The sequence below is a fragment of the Apodemus sylvaticus genome, chromosome 5 (genome assembly GCF_947179515.1).
Source record: "Apodemus sylvaticus chromosome 5, mApoSyl1.1, whole genome shotgun sequence".
Lineage (NCBI taxonomy): Eukaryota > Metazoa > Chordata > Mammalia > Rodentia > Muridae > Apodemus > Apodemus sylvaticus.
In genome coordinates this window covers 160,547,269-160,558,516 of record NC_067476.1, presented here as the reverse complement: position 1 = coordinate 160,558,516, position 11,248 = coordinate 160,547,269, and the positions used below count along the sequence as shown (strand labels likewise).

General features: G+C 47.0%; 1 protein-coding gene across 2 annotated transcripts in view; it reads right to left on the bottom strand.

Moving 5' to 3' along the window:
• The window catches only part of Znf831 (zinc finger protein 831), an 88,631-nt gene that overhangs the window by 64,996 nt on the left and 12,387 nt on the right, over nucleotides 1–11,248 (bottom strand). The gene's annotated exons all lie outside the window — the stretch shown is intronic.

The window sequence follows — 11,248 nt, the reverse complement described above, 5'->3', positions numbered from 1 at the left end:
CACCCAATGGGTCATGCCTATGCTAAAACATTACCATCTTGTCAAGTTCAAATGTAAACGGGAACCCTGTGTTTGGTGTCATGACATTACAAAGAGTTCTCATCCAACTTCAGGATGAAGCCTAGGCCCCTATTCAAATCCCTGTCCCACACAGCTGAGATTAAGTCAGCTGCTGGCAGGACAGGAGGGGCAGAGAGGCCACTACCAGGCTACATTCGTTCTTCAACTCATGAAGGCAAAGTCAGCTGCTGGAAGGGCATGTTAGGTAAGCTGGTGACTCCCATGCCCCGCCTAAGCTTGTGTGAGCATTGTACCACCCACGCAGTTCCTCGAGGAACCAGAAATCTCCAGTCTTCAGTAGGCTGTCTGTGCCCCTCCCCCAGCATCATTGTGCTCAGTAACAAGGCCACTGAGAACAAGCACTGGCTCGAGGAAACAGGTGCTAGACTTTCCAGGTTTGTGAGCCAGTTATAAAACATAGCCTCACTTACAACCAAATTGTGCTAGATGTAGTGGCACACGCCTGTAATCCCAGTATTTGGGGCCTGAAGCAGAAAGATTATGAGTTCCAGGCTAGCCTGGGCTACACACCAATGCCCTACTTTCAGAAATTGAAAAAGAAAAGGAAGTTTTATAAATAGGCTATGAAATGAATTATGTTGAAAGAAAAGATACTACAATTACATACATTCTTTAAAAAAAAACTATTATTACTATGTGTGCATGATGTGTGTGGGCACGTAGAACTCAGAGGACAACTTTACAGAATCAATTGTCTTTCTGCTTTTATGTGAGTCTCAGGGATTGAACTCATGACACCAGACCTTCGCACCAAGCCCCTTTAGCTATTGAGTTTTACAACTTGAGGCCTTACATGTATATATGCACAAAAGATTAAAGTCAGCCTCTGCTTCATGCAATATGCAAAAGAATAATTCAAAATAGATCAGAGCCAGAAATGAAAGATCAAAAGCTAGAAGACTCTTAGAAGACATAGAGTTAAACCTGAACTTCAGATTTGGCAGTGGCTCCAAAATGCATGCCAATGGCACAGCCGGCAAAAGGAAAAGTAGAAAACTTTGACTCATTAAAACATTTGTGTATTAAGAACACTAACAAGAAAGCGAAGAGCCTCACAACGGGAGGAAGTACAAGATCTGATGGTAGAAAGGGCGTGAGACTGAGGCTTAGGTGTCTGCCGTCCAGGCATGGAGACCAGGGTCCGGACCCCCAGAGCCTGCATTGACAGGCCAGGTGCAGGGGTGCACACCTGCGGTCTCAGTGCTGCGGAGGCAGACAGACAGCTCTTCAGAGCCTGATGCCCAGCCACTCTAGCTAAGCCAGTGAGCTCCAGCTTCAGCAAGAGGGGCCAGCAACACAACTCAGAAGCCAAAGGTGCTTGCTGCACAAGCCCCGTGACTTAGATTCGAACCCCAGAACCCACATGAAGATGCAAGGAAAGAATTGACCCCACACAGTTGTCTTCCGGCCTTCACGTCAACACTGTGGTATATGCACTGTCACACACACACTCCCATACACACACATAATAATACTATGTGTGGTATATGTATTTGCATGCACGCACTCCCATACACACACATAGTAATACTATGTGAGCATAATACTCACATAGTCATGATAAATAAAAAACTTCAAAGTAATAAAAGTTGATAAGCAGAAAGAGCTTGAGGAAGACAGTGTTGACCTCTGACCTTCCCACACAGTACAGACATGTACATACACAGAACTCTTTAGAACTCAATGACAATAATCCACATTCTCAACTTTAAAATGAGCGGGACCTAAAAGGTGGGTCAGCGGGTAAGGGCCTAGCCATACAACCTGACACACACACACACACACACACACACACACACACACACACACACGCACACACACACACACGTTCACACATACATGCAATAAATAAATGCAATTAAATAAGCAAGGACATTGGAGAGGCAGAGATGAGATGAGAGGATCTCAAGATTGAGGTTTGTCTAAGCTACCTAGGAAGACCCCGCCTCAAAACACGATTAGAAAGAAAACACCAAAAGGCTACTTTCCTACTCGCTAGCTTGGCACAGTAAGGACTGTGATCTGAGAAGAGCAAGTCCTCTTAAGGGTGACTCCATGAGGCCTCCACAGAAAAGAGCTGGGTAGGTGTGTGTGTGTGTGTGTGTGTGTGTGTGTCTGTGTGTGTCTGTGTGTCTGTCTCTGTGTGTGTCTGTGTCTCTGTGTGTGTCTGTGTATCTGTGTGTCTGTGTGTCTGTGTGTTTGTGTCTGTGTATGTGTCTCTGTGTGTGTCTGTCTCTGTGTGTGTCTGTGTCTCTGTGTGTGTCTGTGTGTGCATCTGTGTCTATGTGTGTCTCTGTGTGTCTGTGTGTGTGTCTGTGTGTGTGTCTCTGTGTGTCTCTGTGTGTGTCTGTGTCTGTTTCTGTGTGTCTCTGTGTGTCTGTGTGTGTCTCTCTGTATGTGTCTTATGTGTCTGTATGTGTCTGTGTGTCTGTGTGTGTTTATGTGTGTGTCTGTGTGTCTGCGTGTGTCTGTGTGTGTGTCTGTGTGTGACTCTGTGCGTCTGTGTGTGCATCTGTGTCTATGTGTGTTTCTGTGTGTCTGTGTGTGTGTCTGTGTGTGTGTCTCTGTGTGTCTGTGTCTGTGTGTGTCTGTGTCTGTTTCTGTGTGTCTCTGTGTGTCTGTGTGTGTCTCTCTGTATGTGTCTTATGTGTCTGTATGTGTCTGTGTATGTCTGTGTGTGTTTATGTCTGTGTCTGTGTGTCTGTGTGTGTCTGTGTGTGTCTGTGTCTGTCTGTGTGTGCCTCTGTGTGTCTCTGTGTGTGTCTGTGTGTGTCTCTGTGTGTGTCTGTGTCTGTGTATGTTTGTGTGTGTGTCTGTGTGTGTATGTGTCTGTATCTCTGTGTGTGTCTGTGTGTGTGTCTGTGTATGTGTGTGTGTGTGTGTGTGTGACACTATTTCCTCTGAATTCAAATGCTCTCTCCCACAAGAAGGAAGTAGGTTCTTCAGACTCAAGTCAGGGGAAGTCACCAGGGCTCATCCTCAAGTTCTACACATAGTACAGGTGCTGGAAGAGGAGACTCTTCAGTGGAGATTCCCGCAAGCTGTGTGTGAGCCCCCGCTTTACGGGCTCATCACCCGTGCTGGAGTGAGCTGTCGGGTGATGTGGCTGCCTTTGTCACTATGTTACTATGGACCCAATAATGGTTCATCAAGTTTTGCTTCATTTTGTTCTGTTTTGTTTTGTTTAAGATAAGGTCCTCCATCTGACTTTGAATATATAGCAATCCCCTTGCCTCAGTCCCCTGATTGCTGGGATTACAGGCATGTACCACCATCTCTAAATTAATTTCTTGTCTGCCTTTTCTTTGTTCTTGTTGAGTTAAGGTCTTGCTGTGGAGTCCAGGCTGGCCTGCAATTTGCCATTCTCCAGTCTCAGCACTTGGATCCTGGGTTTACAGACGGGTACAACCAGGACTGGTAGGTGGAATCATTTATGTGAAAAAAATTTATGCCTGCATCTACCATGGAGAAGAGCTTGATTCATCTGTGTTTTCAATAATAGGATTCAAAAATAATATAATGTTTTGAACTATTATCCAGTGGTTCTTCCCACCCCTGTCTCCCCTCCATCCCTCAGCATCCATTCACCCCTAACCCTTCATTCATGGGATGTGACTCTACTGTGGCTCCCAGGGAGAGATACTGATCCAGCCATGGGCACAGGGAGTGCCAGCAAATCTGGGGCTGACCGCCTCAGACTGCCAGAGGAGGCATTGTCTCCTGGCACCTGAGTACCACCTCAAGCTCTGTCCAGTGCTGTTGCGCCCAGCAGGCAAGGGTGCCCCAGTTGGTTCTGAAATGGTGTCTGAGGGTTGATGGGTGAGGAGGCTTCTGTTGAAGTCCCTGTGGCAGAATCAGAGTCAAGATATCTGAGTTCTGAGCCCTAATCCTAAGGAAGAAAGTATAAAGAGTGAGCAGAATCTGAGCTACCAGCAGCTCTCTGAGCAACCCAGTGGGCGGGCGGGCGGGAGGAAGTGGAAGGGAGGGGAGCCAGAAGGGAGGAAGGAGTACTTCCCACCTCAGCCTGCCTCATGGGGAGCTGGGGGAGAAGTAAGTGGGATCCCATGCAAGTGTCCTGAGGTGAGGGGAAGACAGCCCACAGAGTCTTCTGCCTGGGAGAAACCAACAGCCCTGATGTCCTCCTACAGAGAAGTATCCCTGCAGAGGGAGAAGATGCTACATAAAGGAAGAGACTCAGCAGGTAGCCGGGAGCTGAAGCCCGGTGACAGGTGGCTCCAGCAAACAAGCCCATTACTTGGGAGAACAAAATCACAGCCGGAACTGACTGTCGTGGGTAGGAGGCTCAGCCCTTGGAAACAGTGCATCCTCACAGCTTGGCTCTCTGAACCTAATCTGTAATCATAGCTGATCCTTGCTGGGACCAAACAAACGATACCCTTCTATTGTGAGACCAACACTCTTGTCCAGGGCAAACTCTACAGGACACAGCTGATTTTAATCAAGGAAGGGCTAGCTGTACTGCCCCTGCTTGGGTTGATGGAGGATTGAGGGGACGGCATGGGAAGAAGGGTCAGGGTCTTGATTGTCCAGTCACCTAGATCCAATGTCGAAAGATTCTTCCAAGGGCTGTCACACAGAAAACTGGGTTCCTATCCCTGTCTTGCCAGTTGTGTGCCACCGCCCGTTGAGGGTCGCATTCTCCAGTATGGTCGTTTGGCTTTATGGATACATATGTATACACAAAGATTTATGGAGGACAGGTGACATAAGAGAAGACACGCAGGACAAAGGTAGCAATGGTGATTTTCAAAGCTTCTGATAAGGATGTCAAGAAACTCCAGCCCCTCAGGGGCCAGAGCAGAGAGGAAATACAAGGTGAGATGCTTGAGGGGGCAGTAGAGGGACCCATGGAGTCGCTAAGTGTGTTGGAAGGAACTGGGTGCAGAAGTGGTGGCTTCCATGATAGCGTTACCTAATTTCAGTTCATCATGTGCTACAGTCACCCTGTGTGGACTCTATCTAGGCTTTGAGATCTTTCCATTCCTGCATAGTTCCCCCTTTTGGGGGCTGTTGGAAGACTCCTCATTTTAAGAGGGACTGTGATCCTAATGTGACCCCGTACGCTGCACATCCTCTCCTGTGACTCTCAGAAGCAAGAAGTCATCCTTCTCCTATGGGCTGGAAACACAAAAACTTGCACACAGGTGGTTAATGCCGGCTTATTAATTATTGATTATGTCACGGTGAAAACAGAGAAGCGACTGCAAAAGAATAAACAAACAGGGGCACAGCCAGACAGCTGAGTATTATTCGGAAATAAAAAGACATGAGCTATCAAGCCACAAAGAGAGACAGGGAGCCTACAGCGCATGCTGATAAGTAAAAGAAGCCACTCTCAACAGGCTGCTTCCTGTGCAAGTCTGGCCTCAGGCACTCTAGAACAAACAAAATGTGGGCCGATGAGATCTGCGAGTGCCACAGGGTGGAGGGGAGGAAGGGGTAGAGAGATATAGCCCAAAGGATACTCGCAACTGTGAATCCGTTCTGTGTGATGCTGTCCAGGGGTAGCAGGCAGTGGAGCACTGTCAAGCCCAGGATATGATACGGGAGGCAGGTGGCTCAGTGAGCAAAGAGGTTGCTGTTCCCAGCGTGAGAACCTGAGTTTGGAGTCCCAGCGACCACATAACACGAGGGGAGGCAGAGTCCACCTGTAATGCCAACACCGGGGCTTGGGGTGAAGACAGGAGAATCACTGGAGCTCACTGGACACAATGTGCTGGGTAGACACATATACACATGTGTGTGCAGATATGCATACACATATACACATGTGTCATAGGCGCACATTCAGAGGACAGGTGTCCTTCTCAATCACTCTCCAATTTAGTTTTGGAGGCAGAGTCACTCGCTTGACCTCGGAGCTCACTTATTGGGTTGAGTGGCCGTGGAGCCTCGGGGATCTGCCTGTACCCTCATGCACATGTCCATGCAAGCTAACACACATATGCATGTGTTCATACACACACACAAACACACATATTCAAACATGTAAAGAGAGGTGGGTGTTGTGACTCCTACTCATGACCTCAGTACTGGGAAAATTAAGGTATGAGGGATGCTTCTAGTTTAAGGCTAGCCTCGGCTACATAGGGTATGCCTGTACAGGGATCACCCATGTACCCTCCTCTATCAGCATAACAAGAGTCTCCAACATGTACAGGCACACCCAGTTTCATATATAGGTCCTAAGGATTCAAAACCAAGTCCTTTAGCTTTTGAAATAAATACTTCACAGATGAAGCCATTGCCCAAGCCCCTTAGTCATTGTTTAATCAGCCTAAAACTGCTCTAAAAGTGTTTCAACTAACATTTCTTTATAAATCCAAGAAGTGCTGAGGAAAGTTATCCATGAATAGAAGGCCATTCTCACTACCAACAACAGGCAGGTATCACACAAAAGTATGCTTTGTCAGTGTAGGGATCATTAAAATAAACACACAGCTTCTACATTGTTCTGAAGTGTGTGTGTCAATGGCCATAGGATGTGGTCACGACTCTTGGAAATTCTTCTCTAATCTAATTCCTAACTTGGTACACCAGGTTCCTCCGTTCCCTGAATACCCAAGACAGTAGCAAAGGCTTCCCAGGCTTCCTCTGGTACCAGCTGGCTTTGCTCTACAGGAGACAATGCAGATGAAAAGGAGAAAGGTGGTTTCAGCTCTGATTGCCTCTGGCCTTTTACTAGAGGCCATATTTCTCCCGGGAGTTCCCTTCCTATCCTAATCGTGCTTCTGAGATGACCACACCCTTCCTCAACAGCCCTGCTACCCTCTAAGCATCCACACCCCTTAACTAGGCCCTCTCTGTACAAACACCAAGTTCTGAATCCTGAGCACATGTCTCTTCTCCACTCTTCCCCCACTGTGTGTGTGTGAGTGTGTGTGTGTGTGTGTGTGTGTCTGTCTGTCTGTCTGTCAGTCTGTCAGTCAGTCTGTCTTCCAGGGTCCACAGTGAACTGGCCATTTAAATTATTTGTATGTGTGAATTTTCCTACAGAAAAGGGGTCTCTATAACTTTTGTCATGGTTACAAGGACCTAGAAGGATCTACACAAGGGAGGGATTTCCTGGTTCTGTGTGCCATCCCCTGGACAAAAGAACCCATCTTCAAGGATGCCCAGGACCTGCTAAGCACAATTGCTTGTTAGTCAGACGAGAACTTCACCTAAATTAATTCCATTTGGTGATGAAATTATGTTTTGCTTAAACAAATTAGGACAACTGGGCAGGCCATGAGCGAGTTCACACTGAGACAGTGTGAAGAAAGCACACGTGAGCCCAAGCACAAAGCAAGTCATGCTATGCGCTGCTTTTCACACACGAATGGCACGGCTCGTGTGAAGATGGGCAACAGGTTGCAGATGCTCCAAGGACAAGGCCTGACTTCCAAGTGGCTTTGCCTTAGATTCAGTTTAAAAAAAAAAAAAAAAAAAAAAAAAAGCTAAGGTTGAATCCCAGGTTTGCCTTCTGCTGGCTCAGGGTGCTCATCAACTTGGCAAGTTCTCAAACCACTTAGGAGATAAAGCTCTGGGCACTCTGTGGACATTGTCTAGAATTGGTTAAGCGAGGTGGAAAGACCCACCCTGAAAGTGAGTGGAGCAATTTTCAAGAGCTTGGGTGTCAGACTGTGCAGAAAGGAGAAATCAATCCCAGCAGCCCTCTCTTCAGGTCCTGACTGTGGATACAATGTGACCAGCTGCCCCACTTCCTGACTTTGAATAGAACTGGATCAGCTGCCTAATTTCCTGATTGTGAATACAGTGTAGCCAGCTGCCCCACTTTCTGACTGTGGATACAATGTGGGCTGCCTCAGGTTCCTGCTGTCATGCCTTCCCTGTCATGATGGACTGTATCTCTTCAAATTCAGGGGATTCGAAGCTTCATTTGTCAGGCATTTTGTTGCTTCAAAGAGACAAGTAACTGTTACAATCCATGAAACTTTCATGGCTCAGTAAGTTTCTAGAGGCTTGACTCCCCCAAAGTCTCCATCACAGCCAAATGAGAGTAGTTTGCTGAAAACTATTCACACATTGTTTTCCCCAGAAAATTCCATTTTACCACGATCACTTTGAGGCTGGTGTTCCTGTACCTGAACGGAGTCACATAGCTCTCATCTTTGAATTCCCGGAACTCCCAAACTCATTGTACAGCAACAATGCAAACTGAATTCCCCAGAGTTCATCCGTGGGATGCACAAGAAAAGGAGACAGCCATTTCCACTGTGCACTGCCCTAGTCAGCAGGCAGTAAGCCCCGGAGCTACAGGAAAAGAAGAGATGGCAGCCCAGGCTCCCTGAGTGGGTTCAGCCACACAGTACTCCCCCCTTCTACCACTTGTACTGAGTGCTGCTACAGCACACACAGTTTTCAGGCTACAGTGCACATCAAACACAAGCCTTCATTGCATCTGCTCGATTAAAAGAGACACAAGGAAGGACTGGCGAGATAGCTCAGTGGATTAAGCCTGATGACCTGAGTAGATCCCCAGGATCTACTTGGTAGGAGAGAGGCTCGACTCCTGCAGGTTGTGGTCTGACCTTCACACAAGATAGCCCTCCTCCCATCCATATGCACACTGAAGTGTATAAATACAATAAAAAAATATTTTAAAGAACATGGTAGGATTCAACATGGAGGGCAGCCTAGCTGAATAGGAATATTTAAAAAAAAATACCATTTGTAGCCAACTCCAAACCACCTCATCCTTTTCCCCTCATTTCCACTCTACAGCTCGGCTATTTCTAGCATACAGACATCGTGGCTTTTTCAACCACCTTTCAGTGCTGGGGGGATCTATGAGCATAATGATACTGTACCAGGTATTCTGATGTTCATGGTATTCTTCCCTGCCTTGGCCACAAGAACTAGCCCAGGTTAGTGTACTGGACGGTAAGTGGTCATGTGTAATCCCAACAGACATGCCCTCAACCTCAGACACTTCCATAAGTCAGCAACACAACAAAAACACTCTGGGGAATCTACTTTAAACTGCACAGATTCTCAGGCCAAATACAAGGTAGTCAGTCTACACGGCCATGTTCAGGGATGTTTGTTAGACAGCAAGGTCCAGAGGAATTGAATGAGGAATTGAAGGGCATCAAAAAGGTCATTTGAACTAAGGATGTCTTTGCCTTATGACCAGCTGATAACCACTTTCCTAGGATGCATTGCTGGAACAGGCCATAAACTGATGGATGTTAAAAGATGTCATGGGGTCTGAGAGGCCCCTGGACTCCTGGAGATGGCAACCAGCTCGCCATTTCTTCTGATGGTCCATGTACAGCATGAGCCCAACCAGAGTTCCTCAGCCTGTAGGCACCTCAAGCCAGTGTGGCAGCCTGGGCAGCCCACCTGCCTCCCTAAAGAGCCTTGGGCATTTACTCAGATGCATTAAAAATCAGGAATGTTCTCTTTCTTGTTTTTTTTTTATCTCCATCTAGCTCAATAACTGTATCATTTTTTTCTTTTGGGGGTGGTGGTGGGGACAGGGGTAATGGTGTGTGTGTGTGTGTGTGTGTGTGTGTGTGTGTGTGTGTGTGTGTGTGTGACAAACAGAAGACCCGTGCAATCCAGGAGCATATCTCCCATGTTTGAGACATAGATAAATTTCTCATGTCCTGGGGATTTCAGTCCTTCACATATTCTAGGCAAGCACCATTCTGTTGTGCCACATCCTTAGCCTTAATTTAGAGGGCTTCTCCCTCTAAATTAAAGGAACTGTGTTTATAGATGCTTGACAATATTTTGTCATTCTTTCTGGGCAAATCTTTTATTTCTCTGGGCCTTTTGATAGAAGAAAGGAGGAGGAGGAGGAGGAGGAGGAGGAGGAGGAGGAGGAGGAGGAGGAGGAGGAGGAAAGAACGAACCATTCCATGTACAAAATGGCCTGAAGTGACAGATACTGGAGACTGCTCTGTTCAGCGACAAGGGAGGGAACTGGCCTCAGGCTTGGGTGATTGTTCTGTGTGCCAAGCAGAGAAAAAAGGAAGGTCTTAAGCCATCCTCCTCACTGGAAGATGGTGCTGAGACCAAAACCACCAGCCAGGACTGCTTTCATGTGAATATCAAGCCTCACAGACCCCCAAGGGCAGCTGGAGGCTGTCCATGCCTCCTGCACCCTAGAACACATGTCAGATAAAATAATGCTGCTCCCAGTTGCCTTAGGTTATAAACAGAGTTGCTGGGATGGGAGATAATGTAATTCTGAACGCTGTACTGGGGGATGGTTATTGTTTTATATAATTACAATAATTTGCCAGGAAAGCAGCAAACAGATAGCATGCTGAGTTCAAAGGGAGATAGTAGAGTCCCCAGAGCCTGTGTGAGTCAACCTTTTACAAGAGTTAAAAACCCTCCTCCCCTTGTGACAGCTAATTTCCAAGGTCACCTTGATTAGAGTAAGGAAAAAAATTTGGCTTCTCCAGGCCATTTTGTCATTTACAGCATTTGTGCTAGAAAACTGGGCAATCGAGTTAGAACGAAGCAAGTCTCAGGGTGGGTTAAGTGAATTGGGGCTGCGTGACTGTTATTCTGGGCTTCACCTGGCCCAAAGGCTGGGTACTCCTGGCTTAGAGTGTGCTCTTGCCTACGTGGGTGGCTAGGAACTATGTCTTGGGTGGTTAACCGTCATTGCCAGTCTGGCTGGACTCAGAATCACCTAGGAGACACATCTCTGGGTCTACACCTGAAAGCAGGAAGCACAGCATCCCAGAACTGAATAAAGAGGGAAAGGAGAGAGAGCGGATGAACAATGGCGTTCATTTATCTCTGCTTTCTCACCCATCCAGATGTGAGCAAGCAGCTGTCCTCTCCTGCTGCCCTGCCGTACCTTCCATGGTTTATGAGACCCTCAGGAACCGATCTAAAATAAACCCTTTGTCCCCTAAGTTACTTTTGTCAAGATGACTTGAAAGCAGACAGTATACTATCACATTAGTTTTTCACTCAGGAAACACAGAGGGCACTAGGTATATCCTGTACAAATACCATGTCTTGATAAACATGTGACACAGAAATGCATCATGGGAGCTGAGGGTTTACATCTGAGAAGCTGAAACCAGGATCCTCTGACTGCAGATAACAGTACAGGGGCAAGCAACAGCCCTTCAGAGCTCCCCATACCCACAGAGAACTGGTGTTTAATTAAGCA